The sequence below is a fragment of the Cupressus sempervirens genome, chromosome 1 (assembly GCF_028749045.1).
Source record: "Cupressus sempervirens isolate cs-2001-9-10 chromosome 1, ASM2874904v1, whole genome shotgun sequence".
Taxonomy (NCBI): domain Eukaryota; kingdom Viridiplantae; phylum Streptophyta; class Pinopsida; order Cupressales; family Cupressaceae; genus Cupressus; species Cupressus sempervirens.
The window spans coordinates 676,388,873-676,404,982 of record NC_143118.1 but is presented as its reverse complement, the minus strand read 5'-3'; the positions used below and the strand labels follow the sequence as shown (position 1 = coordinate 676,404,982).

The 16,110-nt window shown below is 39.5% G+C and overlaps 1 protein-coding gene and 1 long non-coding RNA gene across 18 annotated transcripts in view; one reads left to right on the top strand and one right to left on the bottom strand.

Annotated features, from left to right (window-relative positions):
- The window catches only part of LOC149579686 (uncharacterized), a 37,900-nt gene extending 22,209 nt beyond the window's left edge, over nucleotides 1-15,691 (top strand). Inside the window, exon 2 of the long non-coding RNA XR_016352675.1 lies at nucleotides 15,426-15,691. This is a non-coding gene — a long non-coding RNA (uncharacterized LOC149579686). The remainder of the gene's footprint in view (nucleotides 1-15,425) is intronic.
- LOC149579685 (uncharacterized) overlaps nucleotides 1-16,110 on the bottom strand; it is a 54,277-nt gene that overhangs the window by 20,650 nt on the left and 17,517 nt on the right. The window lies entirely within an intron of this gene.

Below are 16,110 nucleotides of genomic sequence, written 5' to 3'. Positions count from 1 at the left end.
ATTTAAATATTTACATTAAATGCGGATGCAAAAATAAAAAAGGCCCCCTTATACATATGATTTAATTACATTTCAAACGTAAAATTCCCTTATAACTCCATGGAAAAATAAAATACCCCTTCTTACATACTTAGGCTTTGATAGTTATCAATACCCACTTTGCATACATAAACACCCCCTTTTGTTGGATACAATCATTCAATCGTATGTTTTCTTTGATGTTACACAAATGTCAAGTATATACCGAGCAATCAGTGTCTACCACACTCACTTGGGAGTCAAAGGACGTTCCAGTGTATGACGAGCATTTCAATGTTAACCAAGTTCAGAGCCAGTGTTAACCAAACTCACTTGGTCACCAAAGGGAGTTTGCAAGAAGGCAGTGTTTACCAAACTCACTCGATTATCAAAGAAAACTTGGCATGCAACCACTGTTAACCGAGCTCACTCAGTTACCAAAGGAAGTCTGAAGGAAAGTCGTTTCTAAGTTAGTGTTGACCAAGTTGGGTCGACTAACAAAGGACTTTCCTGTACCAGTTTTGTTCGTTAGTTTAGCCGACTCATGGGATGAATTTCATTTGTTTGAAATTGTATTTAAGCTGACTTGACAAGGTAAAATGTATAAGGTCAAGTTGAGGATTGAATAGAAGAAGAAGCATGGGAATGAAAAGATAAATCAAGGAAGCGAATTGGAAGGATATCAGAGTATTCGAGTTGACCAAGTTGCAAAAAACATTTTGATCAAGAAGGATCAAGTATTCAAGCTAGAACAAAGATCTAAAATCAGCAAATACAGTTGCATTAGCAATCAGGTCATATCTATTAGAATCTGATAAGATTAATAACCCAGAAAACTAGTGCAAAGAATAAATATCTAAACTATGAATGCAAATGATACAAAATCAAAATAGCATCATAGAGTTAAGTCTCCAAGAGAGTAATGCAAATGCTGGAAGCAAAATAGCATTAAGAGGATGCAAAAACAAGAGATGCAAATACAAGTTAGGTAGCATGCTTATATAGGCTAGGAAGAGGGAGGAGGTGGCAACACCAACCAATGAGGAGCAACTATCTATTGGACTAAAGATAGCAAAGTATCTTCCCAAGATAGCTAATGGATGCTCATATGTAGGAAGGTGACACCTCACAACCATTCACCTAATAAGACATGCTTTATTAACCTAAGCGAGATTATCAAAAATGTAGGAAAAACCTAGCAAAATAGGAAAAATAAAAAACTACACTAACACCCCCCCATAAGCAAAGCTTAGGTGGATGTAGAAATGGGTCCCGGCAAGTCAAGCCTGATGAGGTACCCATGTACATAAAATTCCTCCAAAAGAGAGAGAAAAGAGACTCCCCAAAGAAAATTAGGACTCCAAGTGAGAGGAAGAGGCCCTCCCAAAAGATGACGCATCCCGCACCCCCAGCAAAGCTTGCAAATTTTGTCCAGTAGATCCACTTACATTGAACAAGTTTTCTTCCCTTAGGAAAATGGACAAGATCCCAAGTGTGGTTACTCATCAAGGAACTATACTCTTCCTGCATAGTTGTATCCCACTCAGAAATACCAAAAGCCTCATGAAAGGACTGTGGATTTGAGGCAGTAGCAATGAAGATATGTAGAGCATCCTGGAATTGTGAACGAGTCTGCTTGGTGTCTGATGGATCTCCAACCCAATCACCTGCAAACTACAAGGTTTGTCTAGCCCAAAGTGGATCAGAAGATGGAGAATTTAGAGGAGAATCATCAACCTGTAAATGATGACTAGGAGAGGAAGGAGGTGAGTCTTCTGAATCACTCTCTGCATCAGAAGTGGAGGTAGAAGACTGCTCAAGTAAATCTGACCCATTAGAAGATCTATCATGTATTCCAAGTGACTCCAATGTCAAAGTAGAAGGCAACCCTGTGACCATGCTCTAATGGTTAAGCTGATGCAAGGAGTGGAAGTTAAGATGGCCAAACTGCTCATCCCATAATCTGCTCACATCATTAGAGTGAGTGAGTGAAACAGTCAAAGGAGGATCAGGAAAAAAGTGAGAAAACATATAGAGTCGTGATTGATGATCTGCTCTCCCAACTGCAACTGTAGAATCATTGTGCAACTCACATATCTCCACTGAACTAGGAGTGAACTCAACCTACTTGCCTAAACTTGTGTGAGTGATATGGTATACCGATAGGAGATTAGTTGACAATGAGGGTACACAAGGAACATCATGGAATGTGCCATCCCCCACATCAACAGACCCTCTCCCACACACCTCAATAGGAGTGTCATCACCCATCAAAATAGAAGGCATAGTACATGGCTCCAAGGATGCAAGTTCTTCCTTAGATGAAGCCATATGGTGCGAAGCACCCAAATCAAGAACCCAAGTGGATGGTGAGGAAGCAACTGCAACAAGAGCCTTGCCCTTTCCTTTCCCTTTGTTGTTTTCTTTTGCCTTGTTAGACTCTTCATTAGAACTTTGTTTGATAGACTCAGGAACACTAATATTATTCTTCTCAAAAATGTATGTCAAGTGATCAATTTGTTTCTTCAAACATTTATGTTCATCATGATCGGGTCTTTTACAATAGGCACATTTAACCTTTTCTTTCTTAGGCTTATTGCCCTTAGAGGATAAGGTATCAATAGTTGCTTTTGAAGCAATTGGTATTTGATCCTTCTTTTCTTCACTATTATTTTGTTTCTCATCCTTACTATTGTTGTTACTACTTTGTCCTTTTTGTTCTTTTGTGCCTTGGTTGGTTGCTAAGGCATGTGACTTAGAGGACTTAAGAGTGCCCATTTGGATTAGCTTGTCCTGTTCTCAAGTGAGATTGACAGCAAAATCATCTAGAGATAGCATGGTGAATTGAGTACCAAGTGCACCCTTAGTAGCATAGAAGGTAGAGACAAACACAAAATATTCTGAACTTAGCTTAGAGAGAATACTAAGAATCAGTTGTTCATCTTTCTTTTCAATTCCACATTGTTTTAATTGCAGCCTTAGTGATTTCAATTTGGTGAAGAAATCTTGAATTGTGTTGAAATTGCCTGGACTCAAACTAATTAATTCATTTCCCAACATATGACCCCTCATTGAATCTTGTGTGCCAAATAGTGTTTCTAGCTTTGTCCATACTTCATTTGGTGTATCCAAAGACTCAATGTGAAATAGTAAGTCAGGAGAAACAGACAAACACAATGTTCCATATGCCTCATCACATTTGTTAAACCACTTAGGCTTGTCTTCATCTTTAGCAGGTTCAGTTTCAAGTTCCATAGTTATCCTATTTAATCCAACTTTCCTTAAGTGAATTGTCATGCGTGATTTCCACTCAAAGTAATTGTATGGAGTTAGGATAGGCATATTTGTTTGATCCATGATGAAGAAATGCAAATAAATGCTAAAAAGAAGAGAACCCAGCCACGACAATGCCCCTCCCCCCCCCCCAAAGAAATATGATTTGGCACTTTATTTTAGTGCGTTTACAACTACCACTAGAAAGAAATACTTAGTGGTCTTGATTTCTATGCATTACAAACTCTCATGAAGAGCATATGTTGAAAGTAAAATTTAGGCACAATAATCAAGAAAACAAATAGCACCACTGTGATCTACTCGAAAAATCATGCACTTTCAAAAAAAGAATCGCCTCGATACGAGGTCGTATGAGAAAGTTATGATCCTCCGAAGTTTTCAAAACGAGAACTGTGCACAGTCACGGCCAAGAATCTGCAATTTCTGAAGAATTAATGCATGAAAATCAAAAAACAACTCCACTAGTGGATAGAGCACAAAAAAATAGCCAAGTTCATAACAAGAATCATCAAAATCGGAGTCTGTATGAGTAAGAACGAGACATTTGAAAATTGCATTCAAATCTGCGATTGCCAGCGGAGAGGGGTATGGTCGTAGCCTTTCATGCTCGATTCTGCAAAATATACAGCTTGCATGCAAAATCTAAAAGATACCCAAATGGTTTTTTGGGGCTGCGAACAAAACCCAGAAAGCGTTTTTCTTGTTGATGTATAGAAGATGCTGCTGTAGTATAAATTAGACGCCTTTAACAGTAAAAAACGGCTCCAAAAATCAAAAAACGACCCCAGCAACCAAAATATGACATGCAAATACTGGATCAGCTTCCTAAGTCCATCAATGGCATGCTGGAACCTGCAATATTGATTGAAAACTCCAAATATGCAAGTTGGTTGTCAGATTTGAAATTGAAACCCCAGAGAAAAACCGTTTTTGTCAAAACTTTTATGATTCTCAAGATCATCCAAAAATGCAAGAGAAGAGCATACTTCGTTTTTCAAAAAACTACAATAAAGTTTATTAGCCCCCCCCCCCCGAATCTCTCCAATAAAGAAACTAAAATCTACTCTTGCACATAGAAAAGCTCTGATACCATGTTAGAATCTGATAAGATTAATAACCCAGAAAACTAGTGCAAAGAATAAATATCTAAACTATGAATGCAAATGATACAAAATCAAAATATGTCATGTCCCTTTTTTAAACAACATAACTTTACAGGGGATTTGCCTATCATCGACTCTCGTAGGCAAATGATTATGGGAAGAGGGTCATTTTTGTCTTCCGATAATTACAATTGAGTAAGTGGGGCCTACTCGTCCTAATATTAAATAAAGGTTGTACTCCAACTTTATCAAGTTATTTATTTAATTTTATAAAGTTTTATATCATAAAAGATGATTCCGGAAAACTTCCAGAAACTTCTCAGCGAAGGGAATAAATAGAAGACATAGGGCTCCCATTTGGAACAAGCGATTTTGAGGATTCGATTTCTATTTCAATTGAGGCAATTTGTGGTCATAAGTCTGCAAATTCCTTTAAGGTCTTTGGGAACGGAAACTCCCCTGGATCCGCATAACTGAGGAGGTGAAATATTCCCCCGAAGGGTTGCACATTGGAGATGGTCTTCAGCCGTTTCATGTTGTGAATTATTTGCATTTACGTGATGTCTTGAAGTTTGAGGACTGACGAACTTGACACCGAAAGCAACAGCGATATTTGTGAATAAAACTAGTTGGCAACAGGAGGAGCCGGCCGGAGGAGCTGGGGTTATCATCAGCAGCCGACTTTCTGAGGACCCGACTGTCCTACAGCGAGCATTTTCGGACAAAACTGAGAAAGGAAATTCGGATCCACAGATCCCCTAACCCCTGATCACAAAGATAAGGGCTTCATCCGTCAGCAGTACTCCAAGGTAAAAAGGGGCGGCAGTTTAAGATCGAACCACTTCCATCTCGACATTACAAACCCCAGCGGCAGATTCCAGCACGGGTGTTCAGACGGGATCAGTAGGCACCGATAACAACAGAGCCGCACATGATCAGAATAGGGCGCGAGGTCCGCAGATCAACTGGAGGAGACAATAACGGTGGAATCGCCTCACAAACATTTTTAATCAAGGACCACGCGATACGCAGATCCGGGATTATTGAGTCGCATTTTCAGTTGGAGCAGCAGATTATCTTCCCGCGGGGTCTGAACATTATCGGCTTCTATCGACTCATGGGAATCTGTCATGGATCAGGTTCACAATAGTTTAATCCATGTTCTCTTCAATATAACGTCTGGTTTTATTATTGAAGAATGAATAAATATTGTGCAAACGGTTAGTAAATCATTTTCCATAATCAAAGGTTTCTTTCCATAGCAGAGTTAAAGTTTAATATCAATAACATTGACTTGATATCCGTTTGGATTTTATTAGTGATTTCAAGTTTGTCTGTTATTTGCTTGACGAAATGCCCAACCTATGAAATAGTTAGATTTTAGGTGTTGAGAAGAAGGTATAATCCTGCAAGGGATATCTCAGTGGTATCAGAGCAGTAGTCCTGCCATCCTGATTGGGTAAGAGTACTTTTATGCAACCATATTCCCAGTGTTATATTCGCAAGAGAACCATATTTAAGGACGGAGATATGGGTGAAAGACAAACACAGAGTCCACCAAGATTTCCCAGAGTCGATGATGATGAAACCAGAGAATTTTACAGAATCATGACTACCGGACAACAAGAAATAGCTCAGACACTACAAGCTTTGACTACCTTAATGGAAAGAGTTATTCAGCCCAGGATTCAGGATCAAGGAAGAGGCACATCTGATCACGATGATAGGAGTGTGGCAGGATCACAGGGTGCTCCTAGGCGCAGATCATGGACAGCAAATAGGCCTACTCGTCCCACCTTCCTAAGGGAAGAGGCTCAGGAGATGGGAGAAGACGATGTACCGGAAGATTTCCAGGATGATCTTAGGGCTGCTACTGCAGAATGGCAGGCATTACCCCCGCATGTGCGTGAATTATTGAACTTTGATCGATATCTAAACCAAAGAAGAGAACATATGAGGAATAGCCGCCAGAATAGGAGACCTAGAGGAGGTCATGATAATGAGTTACAGCGAGCTGTCAGTAAACTTACTTTAACTTTTTTCGATGGGAGTGGTCAGATGACAGCGCAAGCTTGGATTCATAAGTTGGACACCTTCCTAGCATTACGGCCTATGTCTGAAATAGATGCCATCAGATATGCTACCTTGCATCTGGAAGGCGTAGCTCATGACTGGTGGTCACATGGAATGGTCACTTTGCAACACAATCAGGTAACAACGTATCAGGACTTTGTGGATAGATTGGTTGAACGTTTTGATAAGAAGGATCCAGAAATTTATTTTCGCGACCTTGCATAGTTAAGACAAACTTGCAATTTGGAGGTTTATATTAGTGAATTTCAGAGGTTGTCAGTCATGGTACCAGATGTATCGGAAAGGAGGTTAGTTATCTTATTTACAGAAGGTTTGTCTGAACCCCTCAAGGGATGGATTAAGGCATTTGACCCACCAACACTGCAGGAAGCCATGAGGAAAGCACGAAGTATGGAGCTAACAGCCCCTTCTAGCAGGTTCACTCCCAGGAGTACTACCTCTTTCAGAGACAATAGGAAGTTTGATAAAAATAAAGGGAAGAGCATTGAAACCAAAGGGAAATCTACCACACCCCTAGATACAGAGGCATTAAATGACTTACGAAGGAAGAAATTATGCTTCTATTGCAAAGGTCCATATGACAGGGATCATGATTGTCCCTTGCGACCAAAAGGAAAAGCCAATAGGGTTATGTGGGCATATTACGAAGGATCGGATTCCGACAGTGCGGCAAAAGAGGATGAACACACTGGTTCAGAATCTGAGGAAGAGACAGGAAAGTCAGAACAAAAAGAAGAACCTGAATTGCACCTACAGCAAGGGCGTTTGTCTAGCATTCAACAGGAAGGATCTTTCAGATTACGTGGTGTTCTAGTAGGACAGAAGGTGATTACATTGGTTGATATCGGAGCTACACATAACTTCATTGATGCACGATTGGTTGAGCGTCGTGGTATTAAGACAGAAGAATTCGAAGGTCTTCGAGTACAGGTTGCTGATGGATACACTCTTAAGTGTAACAGGATAGTCAGAGACATGCCTTTACGCCTGAATAATTATGAGTTCAAAGCAGATTACCACGTGGTCAATATGGGTGACTTGGATATCGTTTTAGGGATGACATGGTTACGTTTATTGGGTGAGGTTACTTTTCGACTCAAGGACATGGAGATCAAGTTCGAAGTAGATGGGAGGCAGCATGTGTTGAGAGCTATTCGAAATAGTGACATCCGAACAATTTCTCTTAGACGATTGGAAAGATTGGTGAGACATGAGGATCTTGAATGGGCAGCCATGTGTACCCTCATGCCTACACAGGAGGAACAACAAAAGACAGAATATCATCCTGACATACAGATATTGAGGGAAAAGTATAGTAAGGTATTCAGCGATATTCCACCTGGTACACCACCTGATAGAGGGATTGAGCACATCATCGAATTAGAAGAAGGTGCTAAACCAGTCATGATCACTCCATACAGGCATCCAAAAAGGCTCAAAGATGAAATAGAAAAAACCATCAAGGAGCTTCTCGCGATGGGACACATCAGACCTAGTAAGTCTCCTTTTGCTTCTTCAGTAGTTTTGGTTAAGAAGAAAGATGGTTCGTTACGGATGTGTATAGATTACAGGATGCTGAATAAGAAAACCATTAAGAATAGATATCCTATTCCACGGATTGATGAGCTAATAGATGAACAGCATGGGGCATGCTACTTTAGTAAGATTGATTTGAGATTAGGTTACCACCAGATTAGAGTCAGAGAATCGGACATTGAGAAGACTGCATTCAGGTGTCACTGTGGGCATTTTGAGTTTGTAGTAATGCCATTCGGATTGACCAATGCACCAGCCACTTTCCAGTCCACCATGAATAAGGTCTTCCATCATCAGCTGAGAAAATTCGTGTTGGTATTCTTTGATGATATCTTGGTATACAGTCGAACATGGCAGGAGCACATGGCGCATCTAGAAACAGTATTGAAGACCTTGCAAGAAGAGTCCTTGTATGCCAAAGAGTCCAAATGCGATTTGGGAATGATTGAGTTGTTATACTTAGGTCATATTATCAGCCGAGAAGGAGTACGGATGGATCCTGATAAGATTCGTGCTATTGTGGAGTGGCCTACTCTTGAGAACCTAACTCAGTTAAGAGGATTCCTTGGTTTATGTGGCTTCTGCCGCAGATTTGTTTGCGGGTATTCACGACACGCGGCTCCTATAACAGATTTGCTTAAAAAGGGAGCTTTCGTTTGGACAGCAAAGGCACAGGCTTGTTTTGACAGATTCAAGGAGATCATGACTTCATGTCCGGTACTAGCATTGCCTGATTTCTCGAAACCATTTGAACTTCAGTGTGATGCCTCAGGAGATGGTATTGGGGCTGTTTTGATGCAGGATAAACACCCAATTGCATATGAAAGCAGGAAACTCCGTGGGCCAGAGAGATCATTCAGCATTTATGACAAAGAGATGTTAGCTATCATGCATGCATTAGCTAAGTTCAGGCAGTACTTAGTAGGTGGCAAATTTTGCATAAAAACTGACCACAACAGTTTAAGACATTTCCTTGGGCAAAGGGATCTCAATGATAGGTAGCAGAAATGGGTCAGTAAGTTACAGGCATATGACTTTGATATATCTTATGTTAAGGGCACACAGAATGTGGTAGCAGATGCCTTGTCACGCAGACCACATCTTAGTTTGATGATTGAGATCTCTAAGGACTGGAAGCATTTGATTATTGCAGAATATGCCAGAGATCCATGGGCATCTAGGATAGTTGATGGGACACTTGTTGATACTAGGTATACACTTGTGGATGAATTGATTATTTACAAGAGCAGGATATTTTTAGTCCCAGGATCGAAGGTGAAGCAGTTCATTATGCGAGCTCTTCATGATTCACCTATAGCTGGTCACCCCGGATACTTTAAAACATATAGACAGGTACGAGAAAGATTCACTTGGAAGGGACTCAAGACAGATGTATTGCGGTATGTCCGTGAGTGTCCTGTGTGTCAGCAGAATAAGCAAGAACACACCTTCCCCACAGGACTCCTACAGCCACTTCCTATTCCAGCTCAGAAGTGGGAATGCATATCCATGGATTTCATTACCGGGTTGCCCAAGGCTCAGGGTCGTGATTGCATTTATGTAGTGGTAGATAGACTAACGAAATACGCTCATTTCTTTCCCATCACCACTACCTATACCGTAGTTCAGGTAGCCGAGGTATTTTTCAGAGAGATTTTCAAGTTGCATGGGATACCCCGCAGTATTGTCAGTGACAAGGATAGTAGATTCTTGAGTCATTTTTGGCAAGAGGTGTTCCGATTATGTGACACTGAGCTCACACCCAGTACCAGTTATCATCCACAAACCGATGGACAAACAGAGATAGTAAACAAATGGGTGGAAGGTTACTTGAGGAATTGTGGCTGATCAGCAGAAGACTTGGGTAAGATGGATTTATTTGTGTGAGTATTGCTATAACACCACTTTCCACATGTCTATCCAGATGACACCTTTTCGAGCATTATATGGCTATGATACACCCAGTTTCATTGACTTATTGATGGGAGATGTTCGGGTTCCACGTGCTGGGGATTTGATGCAAGAAAGTAAAGATATTATTAGCTCTCTACGTGATAACATCGCTCGGGCACAGAATCAGTATAAGCAATATGCAGATCAAAAGAGGACGGAGAGGAGCTTTGAGGTGGGCGACATGGTTTATTTAATGCTTCGGCCATTTCGACAATCTACTCTCAAAAAGAGTGGGTCAGAAAAGCTTAAGCCTAGGTATTATGGACCTTTCAGGATCACCAGGCGAATAGGGGAATTGGCTTATGAACTTGAGCTACCAGCAGATAGCAAAGTATATAATGTGTTTCATGTATCACGCCTCAAAAAGGCGTTGGGACAGAATGTAATACCTTCTGCAGTATTACCGCCTTTGGATGATGAAGGGAAACTGATCCTAGTACCGGAATTCATTTTAGAAAGCAGAGAAAAATAGCTCCGCAGAAGAGTAATCAGAGAATATTTGGCTAAATGGAAGGATCTACCAGTCGAAGATGCTACTTGGGAGAATGAGACCATTTTGCAGCATCCAGCTCTGAGATTGCTTGAGGGCAAGCAATTTCAGGAAGGGCGGACTGTCATGTCCCTTTTTTAAACAACATAACTTTACAGGGGATTTGCCTATCATCGACTCTCGTAGGCAAATGATTATGGGAAGAGGGTCATTTTTGTCTTCCGATAATTACAATTGAGTAAGTGGGGCCTACTCGTCCTAATATTAAATAAAGGTTGTACTCCAACTTTATCAAGTTATTTATTTAATTTTATAAAGTTTTATATCATAAAAGATGATTCCGGAAAACTTCCAGAAACTTCTCAGCGAAGGGAATAAATAGAAGACATAGGGCTCCCATTTGGAACAAGCGATTTTGAGGATTCGATTTCTATTTCAATTGAGGCAATTTGTGGTCATAAGTCTGCAAATTCCTTTAAGGTCTTTGGGAACGAAAACTCCCCTGGATCCGCATAACTGAGGAGGTGAAATATTCCCCCGAAGGGTTGCACATTGGAGATGGTCTTCAGCCGTTTCGTGTTGTGAATTATTTGCATTTACGTGATGTCTTGAAGTTTGAGGACTGGCGAACTTGACACCGAAAGCAACAACGATATTTGTGAATAAAACTAGTTGGCAACAGGAGGAGCCGGCCGGAGGAGCTGGGGTTATCATCAGCAGCCGACTTTCTGAAGACCCGACTGTCCTACAGCGAGCATTTTCGGACAAAACTGAGAAAGGAAATTCGGATCCACAGATCCCCTAACCCCTGATCACAAAGATAAGGGCTTCATCCGTCAGCAGTACTCCAAGATAAAAAGGGGCGGCAGTTTAAGATCGAACCACTTCCATCCCGACATTACAAACCCCAGCGGCAGATTCCAGCACGGGTGTTCAGACGGGATCAGTAGGCACCGATAACAATAGAGCCGCGCATGATCAGAATAGGGCGCGAGGTCCGCAGATCAACTGGAGGAGACAATAACGGTGGAATCGCCTCACAAACATTTTTAATCAAGGACCACGCGATACGCAGATCCGGGATTATTGAGTCGCATTTTCAGTTGGAGCAGCAGATTATCTTCCCGCGGGGTCTGAACATTATCGGCTTCTATCGACTCATGGGAATCTGTCATGGATCAGGTTCACAATAGTTTAATCCATGTTCTCTTCAATATAACGTCTGGTTTTATTATTGAAGAATGAATAAATATTGTGCAAACGGTTAGTAAATCATTTGCCATAATCAAAGGTTTCTTTCCATAGCAGAGTTAAAGTTTAATATCAATAACATTGACTTGATATCCGTTTGGATTTTATTAGTGATTTCAAGTTTGTCTGTTATTTTCCTGATGAAATGCCCAACCTATGAAATAGTTAGATTTTAGGTGTTGAGAAGAAGGTATAATCCTGCAAGGGATATCTCAAAATAGCATCATAGAGTTAGTCTCCAAGAGAGTAATGCAAATGCTCAAAGCAAAATAGCATTAAGAGGATGCAAAAACAAGAGATGCAAATACAAGCCAGGTAGCATGCTTATATAGGCTAGGAAGAGGGAGGAGGTGGCAACACCAACCAATGAGGAGCAACCATCTATTGGACTAAAGATAGCAAAGTATCTTCCCAAGATAGCTAATGGATGCTCATATGTAGGAAGGTGACACCTCACAACCATTCATCTAATAAGACATGCTTTATTAACCTAAGCGAGATTATTAAAAATATAGGAAAAACCTAGCAAAATAGGAAAAATAAAAAACTACACTAACAATATCATTGTTACTTTCTAATAATTGTAGCAGTGAATCAAATCTCGTAACAGAGTTAGCTTAACAACTATCTGCCAAATCCTTTAACAAAGTGGCATTTCTAGATTGAAGTGTCTAAAGACCTCTAACAAGACCACTCCTAACAGGGTGAACTAAATCCTTTAACAGAATTACACCCAATAGTGTGTTTTGTAACCTTTGACAAGGTTGGCTCCTAACAAGGCTCACTTTAGAAGAGTGAAAAACAGTAACTAGTTGCAATTGGTGTTGTTTTTCCCAAATTGGGTTTCCACATTCAATCTTGGTATCTCTTGTGTTCATGTTATTTGCTTTATGATTCTGCAACTAAGTTAATTAAGGTTAATCACATTAAACATCTTAAGAAGCAATTATTTCAGTGTTTGCCGAGTGACAGTAATTCTTAGTGTTAACCGAGTGTTCTTGTGTTAACCAAGTTACAACAGTATTTCAGCTTTAGCAGAGTTTGGTCTTTAATTGTATTGACATCTTAAGGGATCTTGGATTTGTTTTTGTGGTAACCGATTCACCCCTCCCCTCTCAGTTACTCCTCTTATATTTCCAACACCTTCTCACACTTAGGAAAAATAAATTTCTCCCCCAGTATATACATATTTCCCCATACAACATTAAAAGGCTGCCCACCTCCAAATATTTAAAACAATACTCACAAACCTTTTAAATATTAATGCATCCTTTCTTTTAGTTAAAAAAAAGAGCCTTCATAAAACTCCACGCTAAAGCAAGGAAAAGTCTTGAAATGCCCAAAAAGGATGCCCTAGCGTGATGCATGTTGGAACTCTGAGATTTTTGGAAGAAAGTTGTCATTTTTTGCAGCACTTGGATCAATTTTGAAGGTTCATGAACTTGGAAACAGAAGACTTCATATGCAAGGTAGATATTTACTTACATTTCCCTTCACATGGATCATTTTGGTTTGAGAAATATGCAGCCACCTATTTGCATTTGATCATTTCATTTCCATGAATGTTTCTTGCTATTTGGGTCATTTTTCTTCATGCTCTTTGCTGATATACTTGGTAAATTTGGTTGTTCATTCTATGCCTGCACTTGACTTCTCTATTCTTGCAATGAGGGTTTGATCATTTGCAGGGTTGCATATGCAAATGTATCCATTGTTTTAAATGTTTTTTTGCCACGTTTACTCTCCTCTATGTAGGCCATGGCTGCATGCTTGAATGGCTTGTATTTGTTGTTGTGAATCATGTCATTTGATACATTTAGAGGCCTCACTCCATTTGGTATTCTACTACATCATTCCATTTGACCATTGGCTATATTTCAATAAGTAGAAAGCCTGATCTCTTGGTGTTGTTTGCTCTTTATTTTCTTCATGTTTAAAATCTGATTTGCTGCATATTTTTGCTCTCTTGTTTTGCATACTGATGCAAGAGCTGATTGGGCTCCATGTGCATAGTTAGATTGCATCATTTTTTATGCGATAGTGCAGCCCCAATATGCTATGGCTGTAGATGCACACTTTATTGTGATTCTTTTGCTCCCTCTTAAAGGCAATGGAGAGTGGCATTACATGCATAAGTGGGATTTCTGATTTTAATGTATTTGAATTGTTTTTTCCTCTTAAATATACATCACTTGTTTGGATGCATGTACTTGCTTCATTGTTGGAGATGCATATGTAATTTTCTTTTCGTTCAATTTTGCTGCTGTACATATGGAGATCCATTATATATGCTGCTTATATGAGCATCATTTTCAGCACTAAGTATTTGCATTCATGTTGAAACTCTTGATCTAGCATTTGATATATCTAAAACAATGAACATGTTTCCATTTGATGCTATGCTATGTAAATGCTGATTGGATTTTCATTGCTCCATGATCCATTGAAGAGCATCAATTTCCATTCTTGCTCTCATAGGCATGCTGAAACTTGGTGAATTTTTTCGGTTTAGCATTTGTATACTTGCATGCCAAATGCTCATGTGGCTGCTACTACAGGGCCATGCACATGTTTTTGAATATGTATTGCAGCATCTAGCATTATTTCATACATTAGATGCATGCTGATTACAACCTATCCATTCTTTGCTCCACATTGTCGTTGATGTATCTATGAGCATGACACCATGTGTATGTGCATTTTATGATCACGGAATCATGTGTATATTTTCAAATTTGGAACCTTCATGGATGCATACTCAATGGGACTTATGCATATGTAATGCTTGCTCCTAATAATGTGCATGATGATCACAAGGCATCATGGTGGCTGATCTACCTATGTTGGGCTGAAAAAGAAGCATCATTTGTTCCTCCTCTCTTTGATTCTTTGTACTTACGGAACCATGTATTCATGTTGTCTTAATACTCTTGCCTATGCAATATGAAATGCATGGCACATGGTGGCTGATCCATTTATTTGACATGCTTGAGTTTCTATGAATCATCATGTTATTTCACTCGCACTTGACTGAAAACACTAAGCATGCTGATCCACCTTTTATAGCATAACTTCAGTCATTTAATAAGATAGATATGCTCATGTACCTTGGCTTGAGATGCATATCTTGATGTCAGATTTGCCTTGGCTCCTTTCTTTCTGTAACATGAGATTGCTCCTATAGCTCTGTTTTTGATAGTGCAGTACTTCTGCAATGCATGATGAAACAATTGCTCGCTATAACAGTGATCTCCTTAGCCTGTTGCTTTGCCTCCAGTGTGATCATCTTGAAACCTGCAACAGTGAAACTCCTTAGTGCTGGAGTCATGCTGGTAACTTTCATGTAAGAGTTTTAACCCAGAATATTCCAACACGAAAGAGAGCTCAAAAGAGCTACCCTCCTAACTTGCTGGATATTCTGGGTGAGGGCATTTATTGCATTAGAAAGAAATAATCAGCATCTTTTAACTTCACATGGAACAAACATTGTTAGATTAAAACATGGTATTTCTTTCTCCTTTTGCATAGTTCCTTTGATCATTTTGCACTTGTCTTGGGTACAGCCAATTGGATATTGTATGCTGTAGAAATGAATATCTATGTGCATGACTGTAGGATCAACTTGTATGATATCAGGCATTGCTTAGATCTTTCCAGATCTAACCCCCCCCTTTCTCTTCTGACAGCCATGCAAGTTCTGTAGCATTTGGACACTGGAGAGATGTAGAGTCAAGACAAAGGGTCAAATTCTTCTAGGTATTCACAAGCAATGTCTAGAACCCTATATGTTCCTTATTTTTATATACACGTGCTCATTTTTAGGATATATAGTAAGTGGTTGGCTATGCTCACAACCTGTGTGAGGCCATGCATTTTGTTTTGATCATCCTTTCATACACTTTACATTATGTAATACTTGATACTTCAGTGAATATACACAATGTTTCAGTTATATCTCTTGCTCTTCATTTCCCTTCGGCATGTTGCTTTACTTGAGCAGATTATACATGTACGTTTTCATTCCATGCAAAATGAACAAAAAAATTTGATCAAGACCACTTAATAATCACAAACTACGGTACTATAGACAACCAATACACCTAGTAATTAGGCCTCTAACTGGCACCAAAATGAATGAATCTGTTACATCCCAAATTTTGACCTAATTTTAAATTTACTCATATTCGTTAGACTGAACGGATTTTTCTTTCATAATCATGCAAAGTGAGTAGTTATTTATATTCGTTGTATTAACTGTTAATGAAGATGTTCGTTATCCATTGTTTGTCATGTGATGATTAGCAGTTGCTTGATTTTGGAATTATGGATAATTAAATTCTTTTAAATGTTTATATAAAAATTATTATGGAA